A 9232-nucleotide genomic window follows, 5' to 3' on the forward strand; every position below is an offset into this window, starting at 1 on the left:
CCCCCTGCCCCTCGGCCCGCAGCCCGCGGCCCAGGCCTGCGGGTGGGCGCCGGGCGGGGGTCCCAGTGCCCCACACACGCGTCCCCCCAGCCCTGCCGCTTCCAGGGCCCTCGGCGGCGCCCGTTCCCCGGGCCCTTCGGCTCCCTGCCTCCCGGCCGGGCCGCCCCCTCAAACTCCAGCAGTCGGGGCCGCCTCCCCTTCCCCACCATCACCCCTACCGACTTGTGCCCCCACCCCCCCGGGCACCAGTGCCAACGGCGGCTACCCCGGCCCCGGACCTACCTGCACGGCTCAACCAAGCCTAGAAGTGGGGGCGGGGAAATCTTCCGCCCTCCTCTATCCCCCATTGGCCTTTCCGGGGCACATCGCGAGCGCCATTGGCTGATGGAGGATGTCCGTCAGAGCGCTGGGGCGGGACAGAGCGGGGAGAGGGATGCTGGTGCCTCGGTGTCTCCGTCTCTGTGTATCTCGCTGTCTCTGTCTCTGTCTCGGCTCTTGGAAACGAGAGACATTTGGACAAGAGGACAGGAAGGGGGCCCGAGGCGGGAGGAATAGAAATAGGAATCTTGACAGAGCTTCCCACCAGTCTGCCACTCCAAACCCCTACCTAAGTGCCCTGTAGATCCTCTTCTCCATCACCCCCAACCCCGGCCCCTCGCCCCCGTAGGTTCTTCATCCAGGAAGCGACGCGATGAAAACTCGAGGCCGGAAGGCCACAGGGGGAGATTTTATATATGTACATAAAAATACACATACCAATACTTACATATAAAGTCAACCACATATATGGTCACGAGGGCCTGGAGAGGAAAGGGCACTCATCTTAAAGACAGGGAAGGACTTGAGATAAAGCCAAAAATAAGAAGGAATCAAAAATCACTCTAGGAGCTAGTAACAGTGGTTTCCTCCTGGGAGGGAATCTGAGCGCCTAGGAGACCAAGTGGGAGGAAGACTTAACGTTTCACTGCAAATCCTTTTGTATCTTCTGATTTTTGTACCATTCACAAAAGATTCCAGGTTTTTTAGAAAAAAAAATCAATTGATTTACACTTTTAAATAATTCTAAGGTCACAAAACCAGGAGGACAGACAAGATGGTCGTCCAGGCAAAGTGGGACAACATGCAGATGTGGAGTGGAATCTTAGTTTTAATATGTTCCTTCCAGATATCAGTGATAAAAGCAAGTGGAGCTGTCCCAGAGGCAGCCGGGGTTATGAACTGGGAGAGGATGGACAATCTGGACCAGAGGAGATTTCCAGTTCTCCACCTAAACATGATGATCGATGACATGCTAAAGGATAAACTCCCCAAAGAAGCATAAAAAGACACCCACAGTTAAAGTCAGGAAGATGAGAGAAACAGGCGATCAGTGAAGTAAGGAAACCAATACATGTTGAAAATTAGGGGAGGGAGGGATCTCTCGAAAAGCAGAATAACAGAACCGGGAGAGCTTCACCAGGCTGGAGGCTCACTTCAGGGACCCTCTCTTTAGGCTCATTTAAGAAGAAGAAAAGCCAAGAAAACACCTGTAAAGCAGACTTTTTAACTTTTTCAAACAGCGGAGGCTTTTGACAGTCTGGTGAAACATATGGACCCCTTCTCAAAACATTGTGAATGCGTAAGAAAAATACCTACAAATTCAAAGGAAACCGATTATATTAAAACACAATTTTCAGAATATTTTTAGAAGTGTGATATAGTAAAATATGTGCTTTATATTAATGTATTAAATAATAAGATCTAATGGCAGGCATAATCACCATCATAATTTTGAGGCACTAGATGAGCATAAATGTCAAGATATTTGCAACGACTGTCATAAGACAAAAATATCTGTGATTCCTGTTAACAACAAGATTATGGGTACTGCTGATACTGCATGACATGTCTTCACTCGGAGTTGAAGGTACTGCTAATTTTCATTAGATGTTAGCAAATAAAGGCATATTACTTTTCCTTATCAAAGTTCATGAATTTCCTAATCTGTGGACCACAGGTTCAAAAACGATCCCCTAGGGGCACCTGGGTGGCTCAGTTGGTTAAGCGTCCAGCTTTGGCTCAGGTCATGATCTCATGGTTCATGGGTTCGAGCCCCGTGTCGGGCTCTGTGCTGACAGCTAGCTCAGAGCCTGGAGCCTGTCTTCGGATCTTGTGTCTCCCTCTCTCTCTGCCCCTCCCCTGCTCATGCTGTCTCTCTCTCTCAAAAAAAAAAAAAACGTAAAAAAGAAAAAACCGATCCCCTAAAGAAATCATCCTTCCCACCATCCACACAGCCACGCAGGAATGTGACTCAGCCTTCACCCCTTGTCTCTGTCTCTCTCTTCCCCATCCCCACTTGCTCCAAGCACTCTCTCTGACTGCTCACTGATGTCTAATGACCTGGTGACACAAAGAACAAGAGGGTCTGAATGACATTTGGAAGAAAGGTACATACATCTTGTCTTTCCTCAAAGAAAAACAGAAAGTTACAAAGTACGTTGCAGATGTGACAAGATGGTGAAAAGGAGCCTGGGATGGGGTGTCATTCATTCCCAAGAGGAAAAGCACATTATAAACCGAAAATATCTCTATCAGTTTCAAAAAAAATGTTTCCCTAAGTTGATTAATTCTGCTTAAATCAGCCCTAGAAAACATCTACAATCCGGCTCCTTCTTTCATATATCTGTAAAGTGATGGGGAGAATTGTACCTACCTCCTATGGTTTGATGAGCATTAAATCAGTTCATACACATAATGGTTGTAAAATAGTGTCTGACACAGGCTAACTACTCAATTTTTAACTATTATTATTATTATTATTATTATTATATTCTTAGCATCTTGTAAACCAGGTCATTCCATGAAAATTTCTGGTATGATCATTTGTATTAATGTCATGTATAATAGCAAATGAAAAGCAATAAGGGATTAACCCAGAACACTTGTTTTTCATTTAAATTCTTCAAAATTAGAATGCTCCACTACCTTCAGTTATATTTTCGTTCCTCTAGTGGAGGAAAAACCTCAGTGCCTCTTTAAAAGGATTGTCAACTCAGAAAAATATTCTGGCTACTCATATTACAAAGGGCTAATGTCCATAAATCTGTATCTAAAGACATTCCACAAATCAATAAATAAAGGCCAACAATCCTCATACACTGCTAGTGAGAATGTAAACTAGTACAGCCACTTTGGAAGATCGACATAATCTAAGAAAATTTAAGATATGCATACTCGAACCCAGCAGTCCCACTACTAGATATATATTATAAGGAAATGCAGAATTTTACATGTTAGAATAATGGTACAAGAATATTCATAGTAGCATTATTCTTCAGCGCCCCAGACTAGAAACATCCCAAATATCCACAAAGCATAAAATGGTTAAATCGTGGTATATATGTGCAATGAAAATTAATAAACTATGATTATGTTCAATTAACACAAATAAATTCTTACAAAGGTCATGTTGAATACATACAAAATAGCAAGATACAAAAAACATATATAGTATGATTCCATTTATATAAAGTTCAAAAGCAGGCAAGACTAAACTATATTGTTGAGGGATGCATATGCAGGTGGTCAAATTCTAAGGAAAAAGAAGTGGATACAATAAAAGTCAGGAAGGCCAGAAGGAGGCAGAGGGAATTTTGTTTGATTGGGAGGGGGCTTTTGTTCTCAGGGGCTGGCAATGTTCTAGTTTTTGATCAGGTAACAGGGTAAAACAAGTACTTGCTCTAAAACGATTTGTTAAAGTGTACCAACAAAGTTTTATATATTTTTCTGGATGTATGTTACATTTCACAGTGAAAGTATTTTTAAAAACAGCATCTCTTTAGGAAAATGGACAAAACTGAGCGCCTGTTTTGTGGATGGCTCCGTCCATTAAGTGACCGACTCTTGGTTTCAGCTCAGGTCATGATCTCACCGGTTATGAGCGAGGGGCTTCCATGATGATGGTGGGTAGCCTGCTTGGGATTCTCTCTTTCCCTCTCGCTTTCTCTGTCCCTTCCTTGTTCGTGCACATGTGTTCTCTCAAAATAAATAAGCTTTAAAGAAAAACGGACAAAGTATATGACAGAAATTTCACAAAAAGGAAAACAGTAATGGCGCTGAGACTAAAGACAGTCACCTTCTCTAAAAGACTCACATTCAAAGCTCCGCTACTTTCATCTAACAGGTCACTGAGATAAACAACATTTGCTAACACATTGTGTTGGCAATGGAGGAGGAAATAGCTATTTCATATATCACTGGAGAAAATGTAAGTTGTTCCAATATCTACAGAGGACAATTAGGCAATAGACATCAAAATGATAAATGTAAATACCCTTAATTCAGCAATCCTCTCTCTCGGAGTATATTTATTTATTTATTACCCCAATAATTATCAAGCACCTGCTATGTAACAGGCACTGTTTTATGCTCTAGATGTAACTTACTGATAGATTTTCCGAAGAATTTGGAAAATTGGGGCCATTTATTTCATTCTTATCATGGAGCGGTTTATGAGGAGGAAGGTTTGAATCTCAACCTGAAAATATAATTACAATTATATAGGGGCAAATTAAATAAAATGAAAAAAAACATAATACATATTTTCCCTACCTCCAAATTTTCAGGTAATCTGTTTATTTTTTTATATCTTTAAATGTTTTATTTATTTTTGAGAGAGATACAGTACGAGCAGGGGAGGGTCAGAGAGAGAGGGAGACACAGAACCGGAAGCAGGCTCCAGGCTCTGAGCCAGCTGTCAGCACAGAGCCCAACGCGGGGCTCGAACCCATGAACCGTGAGATCATGACCTAAGACGAAGTCAGAACACTTAACCGACTGAGCCACCCAGGCGCCCCTCAGATAATCTGTTTAAACATGGTTACCAGTTTGTTTGTTTTTAATTGTTTGTAATAACAAAAGACGAAGAAAATAAAAGCTGAGTGCACATCACTGTGGGACTGATTCAAGAAATGATGACTGTGGCACCTGTGCAAGCATACACACACACACTGCTGGTACCATTTTGAAACTTAACAGTTTTACTTTTGAACTTGGGTTTTGTACGAGAAGCGTGATGGGGCCATGAAGCAAATGCATGAGCAGAGGAGATAGGCACAATTAGCTGTCACCATTCCTTGCCACCCTATTCACAAATAGCATTGGTGATGGCCCATGAACACAGCATTCTGGTGGGCCCATAACAAACCCGAGTCGGCAAAACTCAAAGTGAGTGCGAGCCAAGTGTGTGACAGGGATGACTGAGTAAGCCCTGAGAGGCTATGCCTTCCATTCAAACTAGAAACTTGCTTCAAACCCAGAAGGAAGACAGTGGTATTCTAAGAAACATGAAAAACCAAGGACACGTTATCATATCTTTTCTTACTAGTGTTATGTCTCTGTATGAGCCCATCACTCATGCTAGATGACATAGCAAATGAAAAACACCATGACAAGTCAAGGCAGAGACCCTGAAAGAAACCAAAAGGCTTTCTATTTAAGCACCTTTTTAAAAATTTTTTTAAATGTTTTTATTTATTTTTGATACAGAGAGAGACAGAGCATGAGGGAGGGAGGGGCAGAGAGAGAAGGAGACACAGAACCGGAAGCTCCGAGCTAGCTGTTGGCACAGAGCCTGACTCGGGGCTTGAACCCACGAACATGAGATTTGACCTGAGCCGAAGTCGGAGGCTTAACCGACTGAGCCCCCCAGGCGCCCCTCTTTTAGCACCTTTAATGGTATCTCTTTCCTGCTTTTTGAATAAAGGGACCCACATTTCCATTTTGCATTGGGTTCCTCAAATTAGGAAGCTGGTCCTGTCCATTGCTTCGAATTTTGTGACATTGGGCAAGTTATTAACACTCGGGTGCATCAGGTACCATTTCTGCAAAATGGGAATAATAATCATGCCTATCTTATAGCATTGTTGAGAGGATTAAATATGTTAAATATGCTAATTAAAAACAATTAGAATAGTGTTTAGCTTCTACACAAGTATTAAATGTTATTGTTATTCCTGGCTTTCTATTATCACATATACAATAGAATAGTATCCAGCCATTAAAAGAATAAAAGGAAGTCTACCTACATGTCCTGATACGGCGTTATCTCTGAAATATATTAAGTGAGAAAACAAAAAAGGCATATAAACAATGTTTATGGCATGATTCCATTTGTGGAAGAAAGGAGAGGAAAAAACGTCTTTACATATATACTTGTATATACTTAAAACATGTTCCTGGAGGGGCACCTGGGTGACTTAGTTAGTTAAGGGTCCAACTTTGGCTCAGGTCATGATCTCATGGTTCATGAGTTCAAGCCCTCCATCTGGCTCTGTGCTGACAATGCAGAACTTGGAGCCTATTTCATATTCTGTGTCTCCTTCTCTCTGACCCTCCCCCGCTTGCACTCTCTTTCTCTCTCTCTCAAAAATACATAAGCATTACAAAAAGAAAAAAAGAAAGCATCTTTAAGAAAATAAAAAATAAAACATGTTCCTGGAAAGATACACAGTTAAATAACAATGGTTGCTTCCAAGGAGAGGAAAAAGGTAGCTGGAAGATGAGGAAAGAGGAGAACTTTTCTCTCCTTAAACTTTTGAACCATGTCAAAGAATCATTTATTCAAAAAATAAATTAACTTAAACATTCTAAATGTCTTCTGTATTTTACTTTGCATAAAACATTGCCAGTCACAGAAGCACAATTAAATGAATAATTGCTAAATGAACTATTTCTTAAAAGTTTAAAGGAGATTGGGACACCTGGGTGTCTCAGTAAGTTGATTGTGTCAGACTTCGGCTCAGGTCACGATCTCTCAGTTCACGAGTTAGAGCCTGTGTCAGGCTCTGTGCTGACAGCTCGGAGCCTGGAGCCTGTTTCTGATTCTGTGTCTCCTTCTCCCCTGCCCCTCCCCCACTTGCACTCTGTCTCTCTCTCAAAAATTAATAAATTTTTTAAAAAATGTAAAAGGGATAAGATCAGTTAAAGCTCTTTTTTTCTAAATCAGGCACATAAGTATCTAATGTAGTGTTCCAAAGTAAGACCAGGAGGGTTTTTGTTGTTGTTGTTTTAATGTTTATTTATGTTGAGAGAGTAAGAGGGCACCAGCGGGATAGGGGCAGAGAGGAGAGACAGAATCCCAAGTAGGCTTCATGCCATCAGTGCAGAACCGGATGTGGGGCTCAAACTCACAAACCATGAGATTATGACCTGAGCCAAGATCAAGAGTGAAACGTTTAACCAACTGAGCCACCCCAGGCACCCCAAGAACCGGAGTTTAAATTCTAAACCACAGTATCGAAAGTTAACTTGGGCTTTCCATCCTTTTTTTTTTTTTTTTTTTTTAAGTTTTTATACATAGAATGCCGGTCGGCATTTTACAGCGCTACTAGGGAAAATCTTTGTGACAAGGCAGAGCAGGCGAGGTTAAGGAGCCTGTGCCAGTCCCAGATTTTGGCTTGTTTGGCACTCGATTGGGATAACGTCCCCCGCCAGGAGTGGGAAAACCAAATGTCATCCGCACCGAGTAATGACACTACTCTGTGCGGAGAAGCAGGGTGACGGAGGTTCCGGTGACCATGGGGGCGTTTCTCAGGGAAGCAGGCAAATTCTGACCCCAAGTTTTATTACCCCGATAATCACCTTTAGATCTTATGATGTAATAATAATGGCTCATGTTTTCTAGTCAAAGATGACACACCTGAACCATTATCAAAAACACCTGTTCCTGGGGGCGCCTGGGTGACTCAGCGAGCTGAGATTCTGACTCTTGGTTTCAGTTCAGGTCATGATGTCTGGATCATGAGTTTGAGTCCGGCTCTGTGTTGATAGCATGGAATCTGCTTGGGACTCTGTCTTCCCCTCTCGCTGCCCCTCCACCCCCACACTCTCTTTCTTCTTCTCTCTCTCTCAAAATAAACAAACTTTTAAAAAATGTATATAAAAAAAGACCTGTTCCTTAAGTTTGGTGGACCCATTCACCTGCGTCTGTGGGCCTCACTGGGGTCAGTCAGTCTGTCGATGAAGGAGCCAGGGTATATGTAATTCAGGGCCACGGAACCCGGGGTCACGTAGCTCAACAACTTAAGTTCTAAAGTCGTGCTTTTACCACCTAGGTTCAGAGGCAAATATTTTTTAAAGAATCTCTACACACACCATGGGGCTTGAGCCTATAACCCCAAGATCAAGAGATGCATTCTCTACTGACTGAGCCAGCCAGGCGCCCCTGAGGCAAATAATTAATTGCTGTATGCCTCAGTTTTCTAAATGCTAATACCCGCCTCCTAGGGTTGCTGTGCAGATTAACACAGATACAGTCTGGTATATAGTAGGCGCTCAACATAAGCTGAGCGATGCTGGCGTTCAGGCATTAGGACTCTGGCCATCTGAATTAGAATATAAGAGATGAGATCCTGAGTTGAACATACTGCCCCCGTGTCCATTCATTTGTACTGATTTTCTTTTACAATATCATGTAGTCATTTCCTTTCATTCTCCCTATCATCAACATAGTTAAGCAATCTTTCAGCAAAGCTATTCAGCAGGGCTGAGTAAAATGCAAGTAGGTGGAGTATACATTGACTCTATTTATTCCTAAGTAACAGCACAGGTCACTGGATTCTGCCTCGTGATCCCCTCAGTAGCTGCCTGCTGCCTGCTTTTAGCGGTTAGGTTCTCTGTCCATCTCAACCTCAATGAACATGCATAATGAACATCATTACTGAGGACCACCAACGCGCCAGGCACTGCCACGGCCCTGAAATGCACTGATAAGACAGGGGCCCTGCCTTCAAAGTTTACACAGCAGAGGGGGAAGACAGACGAGAATAGGCGAAGCCTCTGGAATGGGCTATGGGCTGCGATAAAGGGCACTGTGCAGGGTGAGATGGGAGAGGGGCAGCTCAGAGGGAATGGCATGTGCAAAGAGAGACAGCACTCGCTGTCGGCATGCCCAAAACATGGCATTTGGAAAAGGAAACCAGAAGACATGAATTTAGATTCGCGGTTCTCAAACTTGAATGTGCATAAAACCACCTCATGTGAAAACATCCTCCTGGGCTTCGTGCCTGGAGATTCTGATTTTGTTGGTTGGAGAGAAGCTACCAGCAAGGGCTGCTGGTCTGAGGGTCGTCCTTGGAGAAGCACTGATCTAAACAGAGAGCTTCAATGCACAGAGCTGTGCACTTCACCCTGAGCGAGGAGGGTGGAGCACCTCTGAGGAGTGGAAGCCTGCAAGAGGCACAGTCACAGTTAC

The sequence above is a fragment of the Suricata suricatta genome, chromosome 17, assembly GCF_006229205.1.
Source record: "Suricata suricatta isolate VVHF042 chromosome 17, meerkat_22Aug2017_6uvM2_HiC, whole genome shotgun sequence".
NCBI lineage: Eukaryota > Metazoa > Chordata > Mammalia > Carnivora > Herpestidae > Suricata > Suricata suricatta.